Source organism: Lactuca serriola, chromosome 5 (genome assembly GCF_051521515.1).
Source record: "Lactuca serriola cultivar US96UC23 chromosome 5, Lser_US96UC23_V15, whole genome shotgun sequence".
Classification (NCBI taxonomy): Eukaryota; Viridiplantae; Streptophyta; class Magnoliopsida; order Asterales; family Asteraceae; genus Lactuca; species Lactuca serriola.
In genome coordinates this window covers 53143713-53170380 of record NC_136412.1, presented here as the reverse complement: position 1 = coordinate 53170380, position 26668 = coordinate 53143713, and positions in this window count along the sequence as shown.

Sequence of the window (26668 nt, the reverse complement as noted above, 5' to 3'; positions counted from 1 at the left end):
GATGGTCAATGAGGGTATGATGGAGATCATGGAGGAGAGGCTTAGGGCATTCAGAGCCGAGATTGCTTCAGGACAGCTTGGGACCCAAACTCCCTCGTTTCGGGAGTTCAAGGGGTGCAGGGCGATGGAGTTTTTCGGGGTTAGGGACCCCATTGTTAGCCGACGCTGGGTGGCGGACATAGAGAATGTCCAGCGCATGAGTTCTTTCCCTGATGCAGCAAAGGTTGGTTTTGCTTCATGTATGTTGAGGGATCGGGCCCATGATTGCTGGGGAGAGGTGACTAGCCAGGTAGGAGCAGCCAGTGTGGCTGAGATGACATGGGTCGTGTTTGTTAGGCGATTTTAATTGGAGTTTGCACCACCTATCGAGGTGCAACAACTAGTGAGGGAATTTCATGAGCTTCAACAAACCACCGAGACTGTGGCGGAGATCACCACCAAGTTTCAGGAACTAGCATTGTTTATTCCACAATATGCTACCGATGAGGACATGAGGAGAAAGAAGTATCATTCCACGCTGAGGGATGATATCCGTGGGTTTGTGAGCTTTATAAGGTGCAAAACCCTGAATGAGATGGTGGAGAAGGCCCGTGAGCGGGAGATGGAGTTAGACTTCTACACCAAGTAGAAGTCGGAGGCACAAACAATAGTAGGTCAGGCTAAAAATATTAAGACCTCAGATTTTTTCAGTAGGGGTCTGCAGGTTCGTGGCCTGTGTGTCAAGTGCGGTAAACCGCACAGTAGGGCTTTTTGGGTAGCAGGTTCAGGATGTTATGCATATGGCTAGCCAGGTCACTTGAGCAGGTATTGTCCCAAAAAAGGCTTGATTTGTTTTCACTGCAACCAGACCAACCATAAGCGGGTCGACTATCTGAGGTTGTAGGGAGGGGGAGGACCAGCGGCGGTTCCTGCACTCGTCGCACTGAGGATCACAGATGGCCGTCCTGCTAAGGCGGATGTTCCTGCGGTGGAGAGTCGTGCATTTCTGTTGACCACCGAGGAGGCTCGGGCAGTGCCAGATGTTGTGGTTGGTACGTATTTTATCTTCCTGCCATATAATTATTGCATTGTTTATGTGTACTTTGTGCTTATGTATAGGGAACTTTTTGGTCAATGGTATGTTTGCTCACATTTGTTCGATTCGGGAGCTACCCGATCGTTTGTATCTCTTGTACTTAGCAAGAAGTTTCGGGATGCGCCAGGAACTTTGGATTCCTCGCTTGAGGTTGAGATTGTAGACGACTGCACCGTGAGTGCTGCGAGGGTGTATCGAGACTGTGTCCTACATGTGCTTGGGGAGAGGTTTCGTGTTGATCTAGTCCCGATACCATTGCGAGGGTTGAAGGTGATTGTCGGGATGGACTTGTTAGGGTCCATGATAGATTGTGAGCGCTAGTTGGTGAGAGTTCGAACCCCAAGTAGGGGAGAACTGGTTATTCATGGAGAGAGGGCCTCGCAGGGGCAAACCCTCTACTCATTTGTGAGGGCTAGGAGATTTTTGCAGTAGGGTTGTACACAATTTCTTGCATATATCTCAGATACGAGGGTTTAGACCCCGAGGGATTTGGACAATGTATCGGTTGTATAGGAGTTTCGGGATGTCTTTCCCGAGAAGTTATCTGGAGTGCCTCCGGAGAGGCAAGTGAAGTTTTGCATTGATTTGGTGTCTGGTGTCGCTCTGATAGCCAAGGCACCATACCAACTAGGTCCGCCCGAGATGCAAGAGCTACATGCGCATCTTCAAGAGCTGATAGACTAAGGGTTTATCCGTTTGAGCAGCTCCCCGTGGAGCGCTCCGATCCTGTTCACGAAAACGAAGGGTGGGTCACACAGGATATGTATCGATTATCGAGAGCTGAACAAACCAATGGTGAGAAATTGTTATCCGCTACTGAGGATCGATGATTTGTTCGATCAGTTGCAGTGTTCGTCTTGGTTTTCCAAGATTTATCTTTGGTCGGGGTACCATCAGATGAGGATTCAAGATGCGGATATACCAAAGATGGCTTTTAGGACTCGTTATGGGCACTACGAGTTTGTGGTGATGCTATTTAGGCTCACCAATGCCCAAGAAGCGTTCATGGATCTCATGAACAAAGTGTGTAGACCGATGCTAGATCAGTCGGTGATAGTTTTTATTGACGATATCCTGGTCTATTCTAAGACTAATGAGCAACATGAGCAGCATCTTAGGGAGGTATTGGAGACACTGAGAACGGAAAGAATTAATGCCAAGTTCTCAATGTGTGATTTTTGGCTGCGAGAGGTGCCGTTTTTGGGACACATCATCAAATAGGAGGGTATTTTGGTAGATCTAGCCAAGGATGAGGCGGTGACGCGATGGGAAGTACCGAAGAACGCATCAGAGATCTGTAGCTTCTTGGTTTTGGCGGGCTATTATCGAAGATTCATACAGGATTTCTCCAACATCGTCGTGCCTTTGACCCGCGTGACCAAGAAGAATGTGACATTTCGATGGGGCCTGGATCAACTGTAACATCCCAAAATTTGAGGCCAAAAATTTTGTTTTTAAATTAAGTAGATCATAATTTATATAACCAAAACATTGTCACTATTTCATCATTCATAAAATCATAAAATCATGTCTCGAAAACCATATCATCCGGAACAATGAAAATCAGAGTGCAATTCCAGAAATCCTGATGCGGAAACCATGTGTGTGATGCGCTGCTACGCCGCCGACTCTTTCCCCTTGGACAAAGAGGTACCTGAAACAAAAATTGTAACTATAAGCACAAACTTAGTGAGTTCCCCCATTATACCACACACCACATAACACCATCGGTATCTTTCAACCGGTAACCATCATCGGTATCTTTCCACCGGTACACGCCATCAGTATCTTTCAACCGGTAACTGGGGACTATTTCACCCCCTAGCACTAGCATACAGTAACGAGAGATAATCATACAGTCAGGCATAAATGGGTAGGGACAACGAATCCCTTCGACACACATAACATATCATACAGGCATATCTCATGACCATAACACATTAACATACCAAGATAATTATCAAGAAGAAAATCATCTCATGCATAACTACTTACTGGTGGGCCGACATTGGTGCCTTAGACCCACCCCTACTGGAAGGTATCTCACCTCGTAGTAGTAGTTGTAGATCTGTGCGGGAACTCTCTGTCTGCTGCTGCTGCTTCGGAAATCCTTCGACTATACTTCCCACAAAACACCCAATTAGATTCCGATAACTACTCTTATGGAGGGATGACTATATTACCCCTGACCTAGTCAATGTCAAGCCAAAGTCAACTTCCAGCTGACTTGACTCGCCGAGTTGGGCCGCCAACTTGTCGAGTCCTTATCCATCTAATATTCCTCATTCTCGTCCCTACTCGTCGAGTTAGGCAATGACTCGACGAGTTCTCCTCCTATTTGAACATCAAACGATTCTTCATCCGACTCGTCGAGTTGTATGAACAACTCGCTGAGTTCATCTTCATCTGAAGAACAAGCCCTGTCCTTGACTCGCCAAGTTGTATGAACAACTCGTCGAGGTCATCTTCATGTGCTAGGAGATTGCCTTGGACTCGCCGAGTCCCATGAACACCAGGTCTAACGCTAAGTCCAATACATCTAAACAGCTATGCGACTCCCTTTTCTAACAACTGACCATCGCAGAAGGGCTTAAGATGGATGAAAGCGCACCGAATCGCCGAGTCCCAAGAACGACTCGCCGAGTCCAACCTTGACCATTTCTATATAGTTGATCTAAAATGGATTTAACACACCAAAACCATAGATCTGGCCTCCTAATGTCCATTTTATAAGTAAAGTTCCAAACTTGATGCACATGCATGGGGTTTTTAGCTCAAAATTCCATAGAAGGTGCTCTACAATGTGCATGGGGCTCTCATGGCCATAAAGTTGGCACCTTTATGCCATGAGACCCCTCCAATGAGTCAGATCTACAAGTAGAGCCCCATTAATCACCTTACAAATCCGAAAATTGCTTAAGAAGCCCGAAATGCACCATGACCCTAGGCCCTAAAGATGAACAACCAAAAAGGAAGACCAAAACAGGGGGAATTTACCTTTCTTGAGCTGAAGATGAAGTAAGATCTCTGGATCTACAAGTCCCAACTTGAAATCCCAAGTTCCTCTTACCTTCCAAGCTACACAAACCAACCAAGAACACCAAAATGCCCTTAACACAAACACACACACAAACGGCTAGGGTTTCGGTATCCAGCTCTAAGGGAGTGTTAGGGACAAGGGAGGCTGAGTTATGTTGTTTATATAGGGTGCAAACCCTCAAATTTAGGGTTTTACTCGCACAACGCCTACTCGCCGAGTCCGTCTTCCGACTCGTCGAGTAGGTCACTTAAGATGTCTGCGGACTCGTCTCTACTCAATGAGGGGGTCCTCTTACTCATCGAGTCATAGGGAAAAACATAAAAATGCTTGAATTAAATGCCTACCTAGAAGTGGGTGCTACAAATCTCCCCCAATTATTTTAGACTTCGTCCTCGAAGTCTCTTGCTCGTTCCTGGAAAAGTTCTGGGTAATGCTCCATCATCTCATCCACCGGCTCCCAAGTCCATTTTGAGCCCTTCCGGTGCTGCCATTGCAGCTTCACTAGCTCAAACCTCTTGTTCCTCAACTCCTTTGACTTCCGGTCGAGGATTACTACCGATCGCTCGATGTAATTCAGGATGTCATCAACCTGGATATCCTCTAAGGGTACCACTGCTGAGTTGTCCACCAAGCACTTCCTCAGCTGGGAGACGTGGAAAGTGACGTGGATCTGGCTGAGTTCGGCTGGCAGATCCAATCTGTACACCACCTTGCCTACCAGGGCTAAAACCCTGAATGGTCCAATGTACATGGGGCCTAACTTGCACTGTTTCCTGAATCGGATGACGCCTTTCCATGGCGACACCTTCAGGAGAACCATATCCCCGACCTGGAACTCCAGGTCTGATTGGTGCTTGTCAGCATAACTTTTCTGCCAACTCTGAGCAGTCTGAAGCCTGCTCCGGACCTGCTTAATCCTCTCCGTCGTCTTGATCACCACTTCGGTTCTCCCCATGACCCTATGGCCAACCTCACCCCAACATATCGGGGTCCTGCACTTCCTCCCGTACAACATCTTGAAGGGAGGATGATCAATATGATGGGTTTTGAGCATTCTAACACTTCCTAAGTGTACATGCAACCCTAATAACCTTGGATCTATGTTTGTCTAATTATCATGCAAAGTTGAATTCCAAGGTTGAATTCCTATCTAGCATACATGGGGAACAATTTTAACTTGAATCATAGATAGAATAACTTACCTTGCTGTTGCTTGTGTTCCTTGAAACCTTGTGAGCCTAGCACCCCAAGTGTGATGCCTCAAATGCTTCACACAACACCAAATGCTCTTGGAAAGACTCTTGAGATAACACACACTTCTCAAAATCGGCCAAGCCCTCTAGTTTCTTAGTGTTCAACTTGTGTAGCCAATTTTGTGGAGAATGGGACTCTTATATAGTGTTGGCACATCTAGGGTTACACCATGTAAACCCTAATGTGTCATGACTCTTCATTTCCATGACCCATGGGTTTGTAACTCCCATGGAGCATCCATGGAGCATCCTATGGGTAGAACCCAACTTGATAATCCATGGAGCCTTTTAGCCCACTATACAAGATATGGATGATTTACATAACCAACCCATATATTTAATTAGTTATCCTTTGATCACTTAATTAATTCCAAATTAATTCTTTGATCAACTAATTAAATAATATTATTAATATATTAGAACTTATAATATATTAATAATCTCCAAGTGTTATTTCTCTCATTCAGTCTATCCAATTGCATGGTGCCATGCAACCCAAATGGACCATGCCGGGTCGGGTCAAGTACAAGCCCGAAATAGTTATGGACTTAGACACCTTATCCAACAGTCTCCCACTTGGATAAGTCTAATAACTATATCTCTAGTACTTCAGGAACCGACCGGCAATCGTAGCTCTTTCAAGGTCTCTCGGAACTGAGAAGATGATGATACGCCATTTAAGATAAGTGATCATATAATCCTCTGTTCTAGATATCATCCGGACAAATACATGGAACATGTCTTGCTTATTGTCCAGCATTTGTTTCCCGATTTCCGATTTGTTTGACATAGAACTTAATTGAACACATCAACTTAGTTCTGACCGGGCCCGGTACATGGGTCAAAACAAAATCATCGAGGGGCCCAGATACCAGCTTCTAATCCAAGAAGGAACAGATAAACTTCGACTCATATGTTTGTTCTACCACTTATTGAATTACACACAAAAGTACGTTTTATAACATCGAGTTACCAATGCGGTTTCGTACTGTCAATGCATAACCAACTTGTAAGTAACAAATCATATCTCTAGGTTTGAAGACTTATATGATATTACCGTCTCACGATCACTCAAGATAAAATTCCATGAAGTGATTCCAGTGAGCGTGGGTTGTGTCCAATGCTCAGAACTTATGAGCACTCATGATTGTTGTAGCCTTGTCCAAGACCTCTACAACCAAACATGACAGTCTTGATTCATATCTACTTCCAACATATGACCGACTGTGGAGGTTTGAATAATATGTTATACCAAACAAAATTATTCTGGAAGTCAAAACATGCAAAAGAAATATAGTAAACGATTGACAAGAGATAGCAACACTTTACTCATAAATAAAACACCTTTTATTCATCATCAAATGTCAATTACACTTTACAAATTTCCGGGTTATCTAACTACTAAAAACTTATATCATCCTTCAGCCCTATGCTCCGAGCATGCTGAAGATGCTTAACCCTACTCAGTCCCTTCGTGAGGGGATCTGCTGGGTTCTCATCCGATGATACCCTCTTTGCCACGAGGAGTCCTTCTTCGATCCGATGTCTAATGAAATGGTATTTTCTGTCGATGTGTCTGGATCTCCCATGATCCCTTGGTTCCTTGGCTAAGGCAACATCACTTTCACTATCACAGAAAATCTCCATTGGCTCTTTTATAGCTGGTACAACTCCAAGGTCTCCAATGAAGTTCTTCAGCCATATCGCCTCCTTTGCTGCTTCACTAGCTGCAATATACTCTGATTCACAAGTAGAATCTGCCACTGTCTCTTGCTTGGAACTCTTCCAAGAAATTGCTCCTCCGTTTAGGGTAAAGACCCAGCCCGACTGAGAGCGGAAATTATCCTTATCAGTCTGGAAGCTAGCATCACTATACCCAACAACTCTCAAGTCATCACTCCCACCGAGGGTAAGGACCCAGTCCTTAGTCCTTCGTAGGTACTTGAGGATATTCTTTACCGCAGTCCAGTGTGCCTTGCCAGGGTTCGCCTGATACCTGCTAACCATGCTCAAGGCAAAAGCTACATCGGGTCGAGTACACGTCATAGCATACATGATCGATCCTACAGCCGAAGCGTAAGGTGTTCGACTCATTTCTGCTATCTCAGCCTCAGTGCTAGGGCTTTGTGTCTTACTCAATCTGGTGTTACTCTGGATGGGTAACTCTCCTTTCTTGGAATCCTGCATGCTGAATCTCTTCAGCATCTTATCCAAGTAGGTACTTTGACTAAGTCCAATTAGTCTTTTACTCCGATCTCTCAAGATTCTTATCCCTAGAATATAGGCAGCTTCACCAAGGTCCTTCATAGCGAAACACTTCCCAAGCCAGGACTTTACTTCCTGCAGGGTTGGAATGTCGTTTCCTATGAGTAGTATGTCATCCACATACAATACCAAAAAGCTAACTATACTCCCACTAGCCTTGACATACACACAAGATTCATCTTCACTCCTAGAGAAGCCAAATTCCTTGACCTTTTCATCAAAGCAAAGATTCCATCTGCGAGGTGCTTGCTTCAACCCATAAATGGATTTCTCAAGCTTACACACTCTATTAGGGTACTCGTTGCTGACAAAACCCTCTGGCTGACTCATGTAAACATCTTCAGCCAACTTTCCATTAAGGAAAGCGGTTTTGACATCCATTTGCCATATTTCATAATCATGAAATGCAGTTATGGCTAACAGAACCCGAATAGACTTAATCTTGGCTACCGGAGAAAAGGTCTCATCATAATCCACTCTAGGAATTTGAGAGAAGCCCTTTGCAACCAGTCTAGCCTTATAAGTGTGTACTTTACCATCCATGTCGGTCTTCTTCTTGAAGACCCATTTGCACCCTACTGTCTTACGACCTGGTACATTTTCAACCAAGTTCCAAACCTGATTGTCATACATGGATTGTATCTCGCTATCCATAGCCTCTTTCCATTTAGCAGACTCGGGGCCTGCCATGGCTTCCTCGTAGCTGTTAGGGTCATCTTGACTTACTAGTGTCTCATCACTAATAAGTGTCTCACCTTCTGCAGTAATATGGAATCCATAGTAATGCTCAGGTGCACTCCTAACTCTCGTGGAACGTCTCAGAGGTACAGATTTGTCAATTGGCTCAACAGGAGTTTCCTCCTCAAGTTGAGGGCTAGAGTTTGAAGTTCCTTCACCGCTTGATTCTTGAATTTCTTCAAGATCAATTTGCCTCCCACTGTCTCCTTGGCTTATAAACTCTCTTTCTCGAAAGACACCTCTTCTTGCTACAAAGACCACATTGTCACTAGGTCTGTAGAAGAGGTAACCAAAGGATCGTTGTAGGTAACCGATGAAAATACACCTCTCGCTTCGAGGTTCGAGCTTATCATGAGTCTTGCGTCTCACGAAAGCCTCACAACCCCAAATCTTGATGTGGTCTAGTTTAGGTACTTTACCAGTCCACATCTCGTGAGGAGTTTTGGCAACTTTCTTTGTAGGGACTAGATTAAGAATATGGGCGGCAGTCTCTAAGGCATACCCCCAGAATGAGATTGGTAGCGTAGCTCGACTCATCATGGAACGAACCATATCTAGCAAGGTTCGATTACGCCTCTCAGCCACACCATTCAACTGTGGTGTCCTGGGAGGTGTCAATTGTGAGACTATCCCACATTCCCTTAAATAGTCGAGGAACTCTGAACTAAGATACTCACCACCACGATCGGATCGAAGCATCTTAATGTTCCTGCCCAATTGATTCTCGACTTCCTGTTTAAATTCCTTAAACCTCTCGAAAGTCTCTGACTTATGCTTGATCAAGTAGACATATCCATATCTACTATAATCATCAGTAAAAGTCAAATAATAACGATTAGCATCCCTTGTGGCATGTTTGAATGGTCCACACACATCCGTGTGTATAAGGTCCAACAAACCTTCACCCCTCTCACACGAACCTGTGAAGGGTGACTTTGTCATTTTTCCAAGTAAGCATGATTCGCAACTATCATCTGACTTTAGGTCAAACGACTCCAAGACTCCATCCTTTTGGAGTTGGCCTATGCGCTTCTTGCTTATATGTCCAAGACGACAATGCCATAATGATGCTTTATCCAAGTTATTATCAGTAGAATCAATACACAAAACATTATTTCCTAAGTTATCAACAGCAGATACAGCTTCATACACACCATCACAAGGTAATGCTTTAAAATAAAGAATATTATTAAAGAAAGCATCAATAGAACCAACTTCATTATTAAATGAAAAGGTAAACCCTTGTTTGTACAAAGCATGGAAGGAAATAATATTTCTTGCCATTCCTGGCGAATAACAACACTTATTCAGATCTAAACTAAACCCACTACTTAGCGATAAAGTATAAACTCCAATCTTGGTAACAGGTATAACTTTCCTATTCCCCATGATCAAGTTTATCCTTCCTTGCTCCACATCCTCACTTCTTCTTAGTCCCTGCAAGTCACAACAAATGTGAATACCACACCCAATATCAAGGACCCAAGAATTAGAATGGGGTGAGTTATTAGAAATGATAGTGTAAATACCTGCATGGTTGGGTTTAACTTTCCCATCCTTCACATCTTGCTGGTATTTTGGGCAGTTCCGCTTCCAATGAGCTTTTTCATGGCAATAGAAGCATTCAGCCTCTTTTGGGTCAGAAGAAGGAGTAATGAAACCTTTCTTGGTTCCACTTGAAGAAGAGCCATCAAGGGTCCGAGCCTTGGTACCCTTCGAGGATCTCTTTCTCTTCCTCCATCGATTCTTCCCAATTGCCAAAACCGGAGTAGAGTTGTGAGTAGGAGTGATAGCAACCGACTTCCCCTTAAGACCTGATTCTGCGGTCTTGAGAAGTCCCTGAAGTTTGCTGAGGGTGACTTCTTCCTTGTTCATGTGATATGTCATGCGGAATTGATCATAGCACGATGGTAAGGAATGCAAAATAATATCTATTGCAAGATCCTCCGGGAAGTTCACATTAAGCTTCAGCAAACGATCCACATACCTTTGCATTTTCTGCATGTGGCTCGTGACGGATTCCCCGTCCTTCATCATGGTTGTTATCATGGAGCAGATGATTTCATACCTCTCTTGTCTTGCACTTTGATGGTATCTTTCCATCAAATCTTGGTGCATGTCATAAGGGTAGAAATCCTCATAAGACTTTTGGAGTTCCGCTGTCATCGTGGCCGTCATGATGCAAGCCACTTTCGTAGCATCCCTTTCATGTGCCCGAAATTCAGCGATCTCCTGAGGAGTTGCAGTGGACTCATCAATCTCCTTAAGCTCCTTGTCAAGGACATATTCTTTGTCCTCGTAGCGGGTAATCATCCTGATGTTTCTGATCCACTCATTGAAGTTGGATCCATCAAAGGTGACTTTCCCACACAAGTTCATAAGGGTAAAGGAGCCATTAGGATTAGAGCCAGAAGCATTGTTGAAAGACATCTGAAGGAAGGAGGACAAGATTAGTTTAGATATAAGAGAGTCCTTAATAAAACACCCAAATGTAATATTAAGGCTAGGATCCAATCACAATATAATATAACTTAGAAGAGGTATGCCGTAATCTAAGCTATATCATATTTGAAAGGTAGGTGAATGACGATTCACCAATTTCCACCACGAAAACCGCAATATTTTAGTATTAGGTTTTTGAATGGTTCTTAGAAATTCCTAGATTCTTTGAGATTCAATGAACTTTTCAAAGGCATGTTTCAATCTCGAGTGTGCCCTCCAAGTTTTGTGACTGGGATACTGAGGATCACAAAACGAGGTGTGAAGTAACCATGCAAATCACTTGATACCCTTAAAGTTTATCACTCAATCGATGTGCCGGTTAACCACACACGCTCCATCGATACTATAATAAACCCTAAGTCACCCTTTACCTACCTTGTTAAGTCCAAGTTAGTGTGCCGGTTAACCACACACGCTCCACCAACGACTTAATCAAAGTGTAAAGTGTAATTTCATGGAATAGCACCTTATTCACATTTTTCCTAAAGTAACTAAGATTGGGAATTTAATAAAACATTTAGTTACTTTATAATATTCATCATACTTTGAATGAGAATTAATAAGTCCTTGTCTTACCCGTTCGGCTAACGACCCTCCACCGATCAAGCAAGCGGTGGGTGAGAGTGGACACCCATTAAGTCACCATTTAGACCGGCTTCGTGAATGAGGCGAAATAGCGGTAAGACGACTTTGTTCTTATACATATATATATATATATATATATATATATATATATATATATATATATATATATATATATAATTATTAAATCATAATAATATAAGTATAAGGGTTGAATTTTAACTTTTAAAATTCTAGGGGTTGGAACTAAAGTTTTAACTTAACTTTACTTGTTCCAAAACTTGAGGGCAAGTTTTGTAAACTTTCAAAACTTTTCATTTCTTGTAACTTATGAGTTTAATAGAGTAATAAAATGAGGACTTTTCATTTTTCCTAACTCTTGTGTTCTTTTAATGGTTTTTAATCCAAGAGACTTTTGGTTTTCCATAACTTGAGGACAAGTTATGGACTCCATTAAAACACATTATGATCATGAATTAATCTACCACATAGGTTACAAATAATTCCTATGATCATCTAAACATCATAAGAACAAGAATATGAATATGAACACTTTCAAGAATCAAAATCACATTTAATCTTTGTAATTTTGATAACTAGTTGTTGTAAATGAGTTAGAAAAGACATTACACCTTCTAAAACAAGTTTTCAAGTACCAAAACATTTTAGGGTAATGATTCTAATCCATTTCCAGCAACTCAAGTCGAAATTCTACACTCTGTCGACCCTACTCGCCGAGTGCATAAACCTACTCGCCGAGTAGGTTGAAGATACACATGAACTCGACGAGTCCTCCCCATGGACTCGCCGAGTCCATCAGTCAGACAGCAGAATTTTCGACTTTCTTCAACTTTTAAGCACAAATAACAAACAAACAAGTCTAGGCTCTGATACCACTGATGGGTTTTGAGCATTCTAACACTTCCTAAGTGTACATGCAACCCTAATAACCTTGGATCTATGTTTGTCTAATTATCATGCAAAGTTGAATTCCAAGGTTATATTCCTATCTAGCATACATGGGGAACAATTTTAACTTGAATCATAGATAGAATAACTTACCTTGTTGTTGCTTGTGTTCCTTGAAACCTTGTGAGCCTAGCACCCCAAGTGTGATGCCTCAAATGCTTCACACAACACCAAATGCTCTTGGAAAGACTCTTGAGATAACACACACTTCTCAAAATCGGCCAAGCCCTCTAGTTTCTTAGTGTTCAACTTGTGTAGCCAATTTTGTGGAGAATGGGACTCTTATATAGTGTTGGCACATCTAGGGTTACACCATGTAAACCCTAATGTGTCATGACTCTTCATTTCCATGACCCATGGGTTTGTAACTCCCATGGAGCATCCATGGAGCATCCTATGGGTAGAACCCAACTTGATAATCCATGGAGCCTTTTAGCCCACTATACAAGATATGGATGATTTACATAACCAACCCATATATTTAATTAGTTATCCTTTGATCACTTAATTAATTCCAAATTAATTCTTTGATCAACTAATTAAATAATATTATTAATATATTAGAACTTATAATATATTAATAATCTCCAAGTGTTATTTCTCTCATTCAGTCTATCCAATTGCATGGTGCCATGCAACCCAAATGGACCATGCCGGGTCGGGTCAAGTACAAGCCCGAAATAGTTATGGACTTAGACACCTTATCCAACACAATACTCACGTGATAGCTGTTGTTATACAAGAACTCAACCAATGGGAGGTAAGTATCCCAACTACCATCAAAGTCTAGCACACATGCTCGCAGGATATCCTCCAAAGTCTGGATGGTCTGCTCGCTCTAACCATCCGTCCGCGGGAGAAATGCAGTGCTAAAGTGTAGATGAGTACCCAACTCACCGTAGAATTTCTTCCAGAACCTGGAAGTAAACCACATATCTCTGTCTGTAATCACAGAGACTGGCACTCCGTGCCATGCCACCACTTCCCGAATGTAGATGTCGGCCAACTTCTCGACCGAGATACTCTCCTGTATTGGTATAAAACGGGCATTCTTGGTCAACCGATCCACGATGACCCATATGGAATCCACTCCCCGCACGGTCCTGGAAAGTTTGGTGATGAAGTCCATAGTAATATCTTCCCACTTCCACGGAGGAATATCTAACGGCTACATCTTGCCGTGTGGCCTCTGGTGCTCGGCCTTGACCTTCCTGCAGGTCAAGCACCGCTCCACGTACCATGCTACATCCCGCTTCATGTAGGGCCACCAATAGTCTAGATGAATATCTCTATACATCTTCGTCGCCCCCGGATGAATAGAGAATTGGGATTTGTGCGCCTCATCCAACAGCACCTGGCGCACACCCCTGAGGTATGGTACCCACACCCTATGGTGTAATGTCAATAATCCTCGGCTATCATAGTCGATGGAGGAAACCTGTACCACAATCCGCTCACTCTTTTAATGTTCCTCCTTCATGGCCTCCTGTTGGGCCTCCCGAATCCGCTCTAACAGCGGAATCACCACTGTCATCCTCATACATATATCCTGATCGGCGCTGCCTTACGGCTAAGCGCGTCGGCCACCACATTTGGCTTTCCCCAGGTGGTAGAGGATCTCACAGTCATAATACTTTACCACATCAAGCCACCGACGTTGCCTCATATTCAGATTCGGCTGGTCCATGAGATATCTCAGGCTCTTGTGGTTCGTGTAGATAGTACAATGAACCCCATATAGGTAATGGTGCAAAATATTGAGGGCGAACACAACAGCTCCCAGCTCTAACTCATGCGTCGGGTAGTTCACCTCGTGAGGCTTCAGCTACCTTGAAGCGTAAGTAATAAGACACCCTCTCTGCATCAATACTGCGCCCAAGCCCGAGATGGATGCATCAAAGTATACAAAAAAAATCCTCCATGCCCTCTGGCAGGGCTAAGATTGGCGCCTCGCACAATCTCTGTCTCAATGTCTCGAATGCAGCCTGCTGCTCAAGCCCCCAACGAAAGACCACGGCTTTCCTTGTCAGCCTGGTCAGGAGCACGTCTATCTTGGTGAAGTCCTGAATGAATCTCCGATAGTAGCCTGCCAATCCCAGGAAGCTCTGAATCTCGGATGGAGACCTCGGAACCTCCCACCTCATCATGGCCTCTACCTTGGCCGGGTCAACCGAAATCCCGTCCTGGTTGATGAGATGCCCAAGGAACTGCACCTCGAGTAAACAAAACTCACACTTGGAGAACTTGGCATACAAGCTATCCCTCTTCAAGGTATCCAGAACCTCCTATAGGTGTTCCTCATGCTGCTCTCTCGTCTTGGAATATACAAAGATATCATCAATAAAGACTATCACAGACCGATCCAACATCGGTCTGCACATGCGGTTCATGAGATCCATGAACGCGGCAGGAGCATTGGTGAGCCCGAAGGGAATCACCACGAACTCATAATAGCCATAGCGCGTCCGGAAAGTAGTCTTCTACACATCCTCCTCTCTGACCCTCATCTGATGATACCCCAAACGCAAATCAATCTTAGAGAACCAATATGCTCCCTATAGCTAATCAAAGAGGTCATCGATCCTCGGGAGTAGGTAACGGTTCTTTACAATTACCTTATGTTGGATTAGTGTCTAAGTCCATAACTATTTTGATATGTACTTGACCCGATGGTGCATGGTCCATTTGGGTTGCCTTCACTAAAGCAACTTGATAGGATGAATTATGGAGAGAAACGATTAATTATGATTTATTATTATATTATGAGAATAATATATTAAAGGAGAAATCATATTGTTTAATTAATATTAGTCAAGAATTAATAAGAATTAAGTTTGTGGCTAAAATACATTAATTAAACTTAAAGGACTAGAACTGTCAATTGTGTGATAGTTGAATATTGAGCTAATGGACTCCATATGATAGGGGTGGACGAATTCTATGGGGAAACCCATTAGAAATCGTCCTATGCCTTTAAGGAAGGAGTCCATGGGTTGCTTAGGGCCTAAGCATCCAAATTAGGGTTTCCTTGTTAGATAACCCTAATAGCCTCACTATTTAAAGGATCCTTAAGCCCCAAAAACGTGGTTAACTTGTTCTCTAGGGTTTCCACATGTTTTGGGCAGCCTCCTCTCTCCTTATTCTTCATCCTCTTGCTCTTGGTGTTTGTGATCCATTAGAGGAATGACATTTGTGACTCTAAGCTTTCTAAAGTCATTACAAGGAGGATTTGTGATTGTTATTGCTACATAACAATCAAGGTAATATCTTAAACCGAATTCGTATGTTAATATTGATTATCATATGCTAGATCTAGGGTTTAAAGTCTTGGATGAATTGCATGTACAATAGAGAAACCTAGATCCAAGCATTAGGGTTTGTATGAGCACATAGGATGTTCTTATGGCTAAAACCATCAGTGGTATTAGAGCCTTGATTGGTTTCTATTGTATTGATGCCTTGCATGTTCATTATTGTTGCAAAATCATTTTTTAGCTCCCTTCCTGATGAACTCGGCGAGTTGGCTCCTACTCAGCGAGTCCATAGAAGAACTCGGCGAGTTCGAGCGTCAGAAGGAGGCAGTTTTAGGATTTCTTGCTGTTTTACTCAAAGATACTTGCCTTAACTGTTATGGGTCATTAAAATTCGAATTTTAATCATATTTTGAGTGTATCCTTGATTAAACAAAAGATAATTACCAATTGATTAGATAATAACTTCCTTATTTGATTAAAGTTTGATTATTTGTATTAATTGGGTAACTTATCTTGAAAGAAATTCTAAACCCTAATGTTTTGAAATGTTTCAAAACTTGCCCTAAAGTTTTGGAATTTAAAAGTTGATTAAAAGGTTTAATTTAGGAATGTTAAATTCTAAAATGCTAGTATTGTTTTGAAAAGTTGAAATCACACCCTTATGGTTTTATTAATTATCTAAGGTGTATAATTTAAAGAGGTTTAATAAATCCATAAAAGTTTTGGTTTACAATTTAATTGAATTAAAGGTATAATTGTTAAATTTGACCACATAGTATTTTAAAAGTGTAAAATACACCCTATACTATATATAACATTAAAAGTCTAACATTATATATATGTATGAGTAAAAGTCAGTCTTACCGTTAGTAGGCCTCATTCACGAAGCTGGTCTATAAGGGGTGTTTAAGGAAATTGCCTATAAAATGACGATTGAATGGGTATCCACTCTTACCCACCGCACTCTTGACTAGTGGAGGGTCGTTAGCCGAATGGGTAGGATAGGATAGAAACCTTCCATTATAAGTATAATGAAGTACAAAAGTAACTAAATGTTTTCACAAAATTCCCAATCTTAGTTACTTTAGGCAAAAGTGAATTGATGCAATTCCATGAAGTTACAATTTGTGCCCTTGCGAAGACGTTAGTGGAGCGTGTGTGGTTAACCGGCACACTAAATGGTTCTAAGCAAAGGTAGCAATGGGTGACTCAATGTTTGTCATAGTTCGGTGGAGCGTGTGTGGTTAACCGACACATCGAATAGGTGACTGTAACATGTGGGGGGCACCATGTAAGTTAGCATGGTTATTCACACCCGCTTTGTGATCCCCGGTATCCCAGTCACAAACTAGAGGGGCATATCGAGATTTAAACATGCCATTGAAATGTTCAATGAATCTAAAAATATCTAGGAGTTTTCAAAGAATTTAAAACTTAATCGGATTTTCGTTTTTCATGGTGGAAAATTAGTGAATCGTCATTCACTTACCTTCAAATGTTCTGCAATTTGGGTTATGGCATCCCTCTCCCGAATTGTAGAATATTGTGTTGGGTCCTTGCCTTAATATTTCATTTGGGTGATTTATTAAGGACTCAATCAATCAACTAACTTGAATTTGTTTTCTCCTGTTTTGTAGATCTCAAAGTATGACAACTATGGTATTCCCAAATCCTATGGAGCAAGCTTTCCACATGAAGATGATATTCCACGATTCAATCGAGGAATAAGAGATCATGCTTCACTTCCTCCACCTCCTCCGATTATTCTCCATAACCCACAAGATCGAAGAATTGAAAGGTTCAATGTCGCTAAAGCCCCATTGGAAATGAAACATGAAGATGGTAAACCCGTGTGTGCCCACATTCTAGGAATGAAATCACACATCGACAGGTAGATAATGTTGGGTGCGTCATTCCCTGATAAGTTGGCTGTGGACTGGGTTCTGCAGTCACTCCCTGAATCATATAATGAGTTCAAAAGAAAGTATCATATGATGGATCATGACGCAAGCCTCATTGACTTAACTTACATGCTCATTGCTGCTGAATCAGAAATGATTTGGCAAGGCAATGGAGCATATTTGTTGGGAAAGTCAACTAACCATGCTTCCGAGGACGTTCTAGGAGAACCAACCTGCGTTTGCTACCAAGAGAAAGGGTGTTGGATACAAGTCTGCCCTAAGAGCCTGAAGAGTCCAAAAGATGGGAGAGTCAAAGAGTATGGTTGTGCTTCAGGTAAAATACACTATCTAACTCCATTAAGTTCCTATTCATTGATTCTTAATACATAATGTGATAAGATTGCATTTAAATGTTTTGTAGGATTAGTGAAAAGAGAGGAAGCCTGATGGAAAAGCAAGATGAGTCTAATAACGAAGAGATGGATCTCGATCACATGGATTCGAAGATTAGATTTTGAGCTTAGAAAGTTATGATGGAGTTGTTAAGAATATTTGATTACATAGTCTTTTAGTTGATTTTGCATTGTAAGGACAAATGTTTTCCGCTGCTTTTATGAATAAAACAAATTTTGTTTGACGTATTTATTTATTTATTTATTTCCTTGCAATGAAATTATCATGGAAAATTGATGTTCGCATATTTCTACAACAAATGGATGTGATTCTTAATTATGTTATTTATGGAAATGTCAAGAATTTACCAAATAGGGAGAGTTTCTCATCGCCCAAGTTTCAATTGGACAGAACATGGAAGCATGCAACTTGGTTGCACGATGAATGAGAAATTTCATATTTGGAAATTAGACTAGTTCGCTAACAAAGTGTCAAGTGAAGGACTAGGAGATCGAGTACACAAAGTTGTGTGTTAATTAAGTCCACCACAAGAGTAACAAAGATATTCGTCATGATTTACTAAAGGTTTAGTAAATATGATTATACTTATAAGAGTAAGTGTAATTTTGAATTGATTGAAAAAGTCTGAATCAATAGCAAAAAGAATAAGAAAAATCAAGTAGGCAGAAAGATAAAAGTTTCTCTATTCTAAGAAGAAGGGAGAGTACCTTTTCTTATGTATTATGATAGGTCTTAATGATTAAGAACCATATCTCAATTGATCCTCTAAGTGAGTCTTAGTACAATTGTATGTCTGAGAAGAGAAATCAAGAATTGAAGAAATGGTTAAATCAAGAAGTCAATCATACTTCGTTCCAAAACAAGTCTTAAAGTTAAGATTGTGACATTGAGTGACAAGTCTTAAGAAGGTTTATAAAATTCATCAAATGTAGAATTTGGAAAAAGGTTTTCTTATTCTTGCACATTTGAAATTGGAAAGTTGTGATGTCTTGGATAAGACAAAGACCAACTAGGACCAATTTATGAAGTGTTTTGTCTTGATAAAAGCTACACTAACTCTTGAATATTTGTTTGTCAAGAAATGCTTATTGACAAGAGAATCTTATATGTAAAGGAGTCAGTGGGAGTCTTAATGGTCTTGAGAGGTTTCCAGAATAAATCAAAATAAACCTTATCGATCATCACTAGCACACGAGTTGAAGTTTACAACCTATCGTGTGGACATTATCTTGTTTCTGTGCCGTTCCAATTGAGTTAATTATGCATGCGAGCCCTATGAGTTCTCATTTGAATGCATAAAAGGCAAGGACCTTGATTAATGAAAAGTACATTGATAGGAAAGGGTGAGCTGCTTAACTACTTGGAAGACATGGTGGGCAGCCGTGTTACCATAAGGCAAGAAATCAAGATTGAGAAGGCTCGGTCCATATGAGTTTGAATTTGTCACAAACTTTGTTTTTAACGAATTCACATGGATAGGAACACATACACCATTAAAATCGAAGTGTCATAAGATTTCCTCCTTCATTAAAATGATTGTGACGAAATGCTTTCACTAAGAAAGATTTTAAGAAGATTGTGAAATTGTATTCTCGAATTCGATTATGGTTACGGTATCCCTTTCCATGATTCAAATTGTGAGATTTGACAATTAGTCTGAATTGTTTAAGACACACATATGAGCTATCTAAGGCAAATGTGTATAAGTTTAAGAAGCCTTGATAAAAGATTATCAAAGCATTGGGTATTAGAAATATTAACTTAAAGAAATTAATAGGCATTGTTTTTCTGAAAGTTAAGTTGTTTCTGAATACATGTCAAAGCTAGTGGGAGCATAAGTGTTATGTTTATAATAATCATCATGATAGTGGGAGTATAGATGTTATTCTTGTATGATTATTAAGGCAAGTATTGCAAGTTAGCAATATTAGTTATAGAAAACAAGAATCATACCTTGCAAAGTTTTAAGGGTTGAATAGTTGTTTTTCTATAATTAAGGGAGAGAATATTATGCTTCATTTCAAAACTAAAGGCTTAGGTTATGGGATGTTAATAAAGTTAGTCAAGGATACATAGTGAGTTCTTAAATTTCGATTATGATTACGACATTCCTCTTCATAATTTGAATTATAAGAACGTGAAACATATGATATTATGGCAGAAGATTGATAAAGTATCAAATCTTTATGTAAGACATTATGCATCGTGTCCCATATGCTTCGGGTATAGGATCGATTGCAAATGTTATAATATTTTACCATTCTAAAATTTTCCAAATGTCTAGCGCATTTAGAGGAAAAAGGACAAGAATCGGCTTTGACTAAGATAATTAAACAACTATCAAAGGACGATCCAAAGCTCGCTGAGGATTGGTTGCTTGTGAGTAGTTGGAAGTATGATATTGGATGGACCGTATCGACATTATTATGAATAGATAAGATTCTATTAAGAATGAGTTGTCATATGGAAAATATGAAAATGTTTCCATATTGGAAGTTGGACATTAAGAATCTATGTCTAGATTAGAAACTTTTATGCAAAAGGATGTTCAAAGGAATGTACTTTGAGTGAGAGACATCACGTGTATAGAATTGTATTGTAACAATCACAAATAGAGAACTTTGTAATTTCATTGGCAATAGTCATTGTGACTTTTGTGCTATGACATTACGAAAGGATCATTGCATAAAATGTTAGAATCTAGCATATTCTATAAGTGGCAAGAATTGATAATTCTTTCACTTGTGAAAAGGATTAGGATTTGTGAAATGAGTATGATTGAAAATGTGTTCATTTAATCTATTTCACAAAGTAAGAACCATAGGTAAACATTGTGTGCATGCTAAGAGCATAGGACAAGTACTGTAATAATTCAAGTAAGAAGTTGATTACCCAAAACAACAAATAATGAGTAATCGATATGGTGATAAATAAAAGGTGTTTTATTTATACTCAAAGGTTTGAGGCCATATGGGATTAGTATTATTCTTGTGTTTCACTTTGCATGTTTTGAATTCCTGAATAATTTAATTGGTTCAGAACAGTCAAATTATTCGAACAGGCCACAGTCGTTCATATGTTGGAAGTAGGTATGAATGAAGACTGTCGTGAATTGGTGTATGGATTGTCTAAAGTGTATTAGACATAAGCAAATGTTTTCTGTAACATTCATGAGTGCTTATAAAATATGATTTGAGCATTGGATTAAACTCACGCTCACTTGGATCACTTCATGAATTGTATGACGAGTGATTGGTGAGACGATAACATCTTATATTCTTGAAACCGAGATGTGTGAGTTGTATCTTGCGAGTCGGTTTCACATTGATGATATGTAAACACACCAGTAACTTGGTGTTATAAAACATATTGTTGTATGTAATACGATAAGTGAGTGCAAGCAAGCATTGAATCAAAGTTTATCCGTTCCTTTTATCCAAAGTAGGATAAAAGCGATATCTTTGGGCACCTCGATGATTTAGTGATGGCACCTAAGCGCTTGGCTAACCCGGGACTAAATTGATGTGTTCAATTGTAGTCTGTTGTCAGTCATCATAAATCGGGAATCGGGAAACAGTATAGAGAGAATGACTAAGTTTGTGTCTCATATCTATACGATATCTAGAATGGAGGAATATATGATCCCTTATCTAAAGGACACGCGTATCTGATAAGATCAAAGTTAACAGCGGCTTTGGAAAGCTACGATTGCAGATCAGGATCTGATGTCATACGCGGGATAGTTATTAGACTTATCCAAGTGGGAGACTGTTGGATTAGTGTCTAAGTCCATAACTATTTTGATATGTACTTGACCCGATGGTGCATGGTCCTTTTGGGTTGCCTACACCAAAGCAACTTGATAGGATGAATTATGGAGAGAAAGGATTAATTATGATTTATTAATATATTATGAGAATAATATATTAAAGGAGAAATCATATTGTTTAATTAATATTAGTCAAGAGTTAATAAGAATTAAGTTGGTGGCTAAAAGGCATTAATTAAACATAAGGGACTAGAACTGTCAATTGTGTGATAGTTGAATATTGAGCTAATGGACTCCATATTAAAGGGGTGGACGAATTCTATGGGGAAACCCATTAGAAATCGTCCTAGGCCTTTAAGGAAGGAGTCCATGGGTTGCTTAGGGCCTAAGCATCCAAATTAGGGTTTCCTTGTTAGATAACCCTAATAGCCTCACTATTTAAAGGACCCTTAAGCCCCAACAACGTGGTGAACTTGTTTTCGAGGGTTTCCATATGTTTTGGGCAGCCTCCTCTCTCCTTATTCTTCATCCTCTTGCTCTTTGTGTTTGTAAGCCATTAGAGGAGTGACATTTGTGACTCTAAGCTTTCTAAAGTCATTACAAGGACGATTTGTGATTGTTATTGCTACATAACAATCAAGGTAATATCTTAAACCTAATTCTTATGCTAATATTAATTATCATATGCTAGATCTAGGGTTTAAAGTCTTGGATGAATTGAATGTATAATAGAGAAACCTAGATCCAAGCATTAGTGTTTGTATGAGCCCATAGGATGTTCTTATGGCTAAAACCCATCACCTTATTTAGCTCCCGATAATCTATACACATCCGGTGCAACCTGTCCTTCTTCTTCACAAACAGAATTGGGTCTCCCAAGGGTGAACTACTCGGTCTAATGAATCCTTTGTCTAACAGCCCCTGCAGCTGTGTAGACAAACCCTACATCTCAAGAGGAGCCAACTGATACGGTGCCTTCGCTATCGGAGCCGCACCAGGTACTAGGTCGATCCTGAACTCCACCTGCCTCTCTAGAGGTATCCCAGGCAACTCCTCGGGGAATACATCCGCAAACTCTCGCACCACGGGTACATTGCCCACCTCACCTGACCCACCTCTCGGGTATCCATAACATAGGCGACATATCTTGCACAACCCTGTTGGAGGTAGCTCCTAGCCCTCGCTGCCGAACATAAAGTTGGTCTTTGATGTGTCCTTTCGCCCAAACCACCAGCTCTCCCCCACTTGGGGTCCTGATCTACACCAACTGCTGTGTGTAGTCAATCACTGCCCTATTGGGGCTTAGCCAATCCATACCAATAATAAATTTGTTCCCCCGCAAGGGTATGGGAACCAGATCTACCAGGTAACGCTCCTCAAACATCCTCAAAACTCAATCTCGGTAGACCTCTGATGCTCGCACTGACCGGTCGTCCGCAATCTCGACCTCAAGGGGGCAATCCAACATGCCCGAAGACTCAGGAAACCTCTTGCTAAGCACAAGAGAGACAAACGATCGGGTAGCACCCGAATCAAAAAATTCCTTATATGGGATACCATGTGACAACCCAAGTTGTCCTGTTACATTTCCCCGTTACCGTTAACGGAATATTCCACTGTATAAAAGTTCCGTTAATTAGAGGGCATCAATTTAATAAACATTTCCATTTGATTACCTTTAACATGCCGTTAAGTCGTGATAAAAGGAAATAAAAACACAGGACACACATTTTCATTCATTTGGAAAATGTCAAGTTTTATTATTACGACCACTAAATCGGGTGCGACCAAAAGCCCCGTTTAACGGCAGTATCGGGTAAAACTCCACTGAGCCCCGACTGTGAAACCTATATAAGGGTGAGTGGAGTCCATTGGAGACTTTTTACACTCTCTCTCTCTAAACACTCTCTCTAGACCCGTTTTCGCCCCGAATTCGCAACCAAACGCTTCCATATTGTAAGTCCGCTTACCCTAGCGTATTCTAAACGTATTGATTTATGTTTATAGCCCAAAAATCATCCAAGAAGGCATGGTATAAGGAGTTTACGGCCCAGGAACATTCTAGGGCCGTAAACCCCTAAAATGGTGCCAAACATGCCTCTAAACTTGTCCATAAGCCTGGAAATAATTAGGGGATATAGCCTAGGGGTGTTTAAACATTAAAATGCATGATTTTAGGACTCAAACAAGAGTTTACGGCCCAAGCACAAGCTTAGGCCGTAAACTCCTCAAAATCATGTCAAAAGTGCCCCAAAACACTCCCAAACTCATCCTAGGGCTTATTACATAATTTAGGGACTTATCCTCTTGAGTTTAGACCCTTGAAACACCCCAAAATGATTTAATGAAAGGAGTTTACGGCCCAGACATGGTCAAGGCCGTAAACACCCTAAATCATGCCCAAAATTGTAGTTTTTGCCCCCCAAATGACCATAGGCTATTTCTATAAAATGCTAGAAAGGAATTAAGGGCTTAAACACAAGAAAAATGAGGGATTTCTTGGAGTTTATGGCCCAAGCATTATCTAGGCCGTAAACTCCCCAAAACCCCCTCAAATGTTGGTTTTAATCACCCAAAATGGCATCACACTTCATTAGAAATCACTAGAAAGGCATTAGGGGCTTAAAACTTCACTAAACTCAAAGATTGAGATTTTACGGCCGTAAACTCCCTTGGGAGAGTTCCTAGGCCGTAAACTCCTATAAAGTACCCTTAGAAGCCTCAAATCCAATCATGCCTTTGAGGAAAAGTGCTTAGAATAATTCTATGAACAAGCTAGAAGCATCAAACACCCAAGAAATTGACCTTGGGAGTTTACGGCCGTAAACTCCTTTAGGTTGAGCCGTAAACTCCTTGTTTGGTCCATGTTGGTGTTTTAAATCCATTTACACACTTGATATGTGAGTATAGCAAAGTCCCACAACTAATAGGAGACCCTTAGCACCCTTAAACGCTACCCGGGACCCCAAACACTCAACCAAAAGTGTTTTCCACTCCTTTGAGTGTGTATAATTGCTTAATTAGTATATTATATGCTAATTGTATGTGAACATATGTTATCATATGTTAAAATAGGTCCTTGTGTGTGTTCAAGTCCTTGCGTGACCCCGAACGCCCAAACGACACTTTTGTCGGACCTACTTACACCAGGTGAGTTCATACCCCTGAATGAACCTTTTAAATGCTTTTAAATGTTTTATAGGGGGAGATTACAAGTTAAACATGCTAGTTATCATATCAATCACATGCGATTGATAACCCGCATGCACAAGATGTTACCACTGTACACTGTTTTACCGAGTAGGACACTGTAAATGGCTTTCAAAAAGGGCTGTTAAATTGTTCAAATTCTTACTTTCATAACTTATAAAAGATTCATTTTCAAACTGGTTTATAAAGATTCCCAAAGATTTCTAAAGGTTTTCACACCTATTTTATCAAAGAATACAAATGCGATTTTCCTGAGTAATAAAGTTTTCAAAGGTTTCATGAATACTCTTAATTGTTAATTACTGCTGCTTCGCTTATACTTATTTTATACTCCTACTCTGTAATGCTTTCGCTTATACCTGAAGCCACTTATACCTGATGGCGCTTATACTTATTCACACTCTTACTTAGTAATACGAGTCTACTTCACTTATACTTGATACGCTCTTACTTCACTTGTGGTCATCTCCACTTCGTGATGCGCTTATACTTATTCGACACTTATACTTCACTTGTGACCGCTCTTACTTCACTTGTTAGACACTCCTACTTCACGAGAATCACTTTCACTTGATACCCACTCGAGCATAGTTAGATGTATGTCTGTGCTTGTATAGACGCCTATAAATAATGGTTGAAGGACTTAGGAAGGTTTGCCCGCCCTATTTCCTTTTCTTCGTTGAGATGTGGTCTGGTGGGATCGGATATCCATCCGAAGGTCGTTTGATTCATTAGTTATATACTATGTATACAAGCTTAGACATACGGGTTACTTCAGCCAATTCAGTTAAGAGTCTCTACCTCTATTTTATACTTTCATTAGAAACCCACTATTGGGAAGTCTCTACCTCTAGTTCAGCACTTTCATTAGAAACCCACTATTTGGGATGCATCTTCAGGACACGGCCTTCTCCGTCGTCTAGTTGGTAACCAGAGTCTCCTGTAGGGAGAGCGGACATTGTGTGTATAGATCTATATGGGATTGACACCCCCGCACCCTGACTGCTAGCTACAGTCCACGGCCCACCAAGCCAAGGGGTGACAAATGTCACATTATTTAGATGCTTGTAGGGCGTCTGGAACTCTAGTCAGTATGGTTACGAGTATCCTGGGTTACCTTATAATTCATGGCTTTAAGGTAATGGTATTTCGTCAGCAATTTACACTGTATGCTGATGTCACTTTTCAGAGTCACTCTGTTTCGACCTTGCTAGCTGTATCTTTCATTTGATACTGTTTGGGGTCTATAGTCTCTGTTTTGACCTTGCTAGCTGTATCTTTCATTTGATACTGTCTGGGGTCTATAGTCTTTGTTTCGACCTTGCTAGCTGTATCTTTCATTTGATACTGTCTGGGGTTTGTAGTCTTGGTTTTGACCTTGTGAAAGATACCTTCCAATTGGTATCGTCTCCGGTTTATATTCACTGTTTTGGACCTTACCAGCTGTAGCTTTCATTTGGTACCTTCTGGGGTCTATGTCTCCCCTTTGCTAGACTGAACCAGGCGTGTCGTTAATTCGATACCCTCCTGGAGTCTATGATTCTTTGCCTTAGTCAGCAGTCCTCACTGCTGAGGCATATATTATTCCCTGATGTCTCCTGCTTTCTTTAATAATCAAATTCAGTAGCAATTAAGGGAAAACTACCTCTTATCACAATACACTGAAACAGTCTTGGTAGAAGGCTGCTTTATTTAA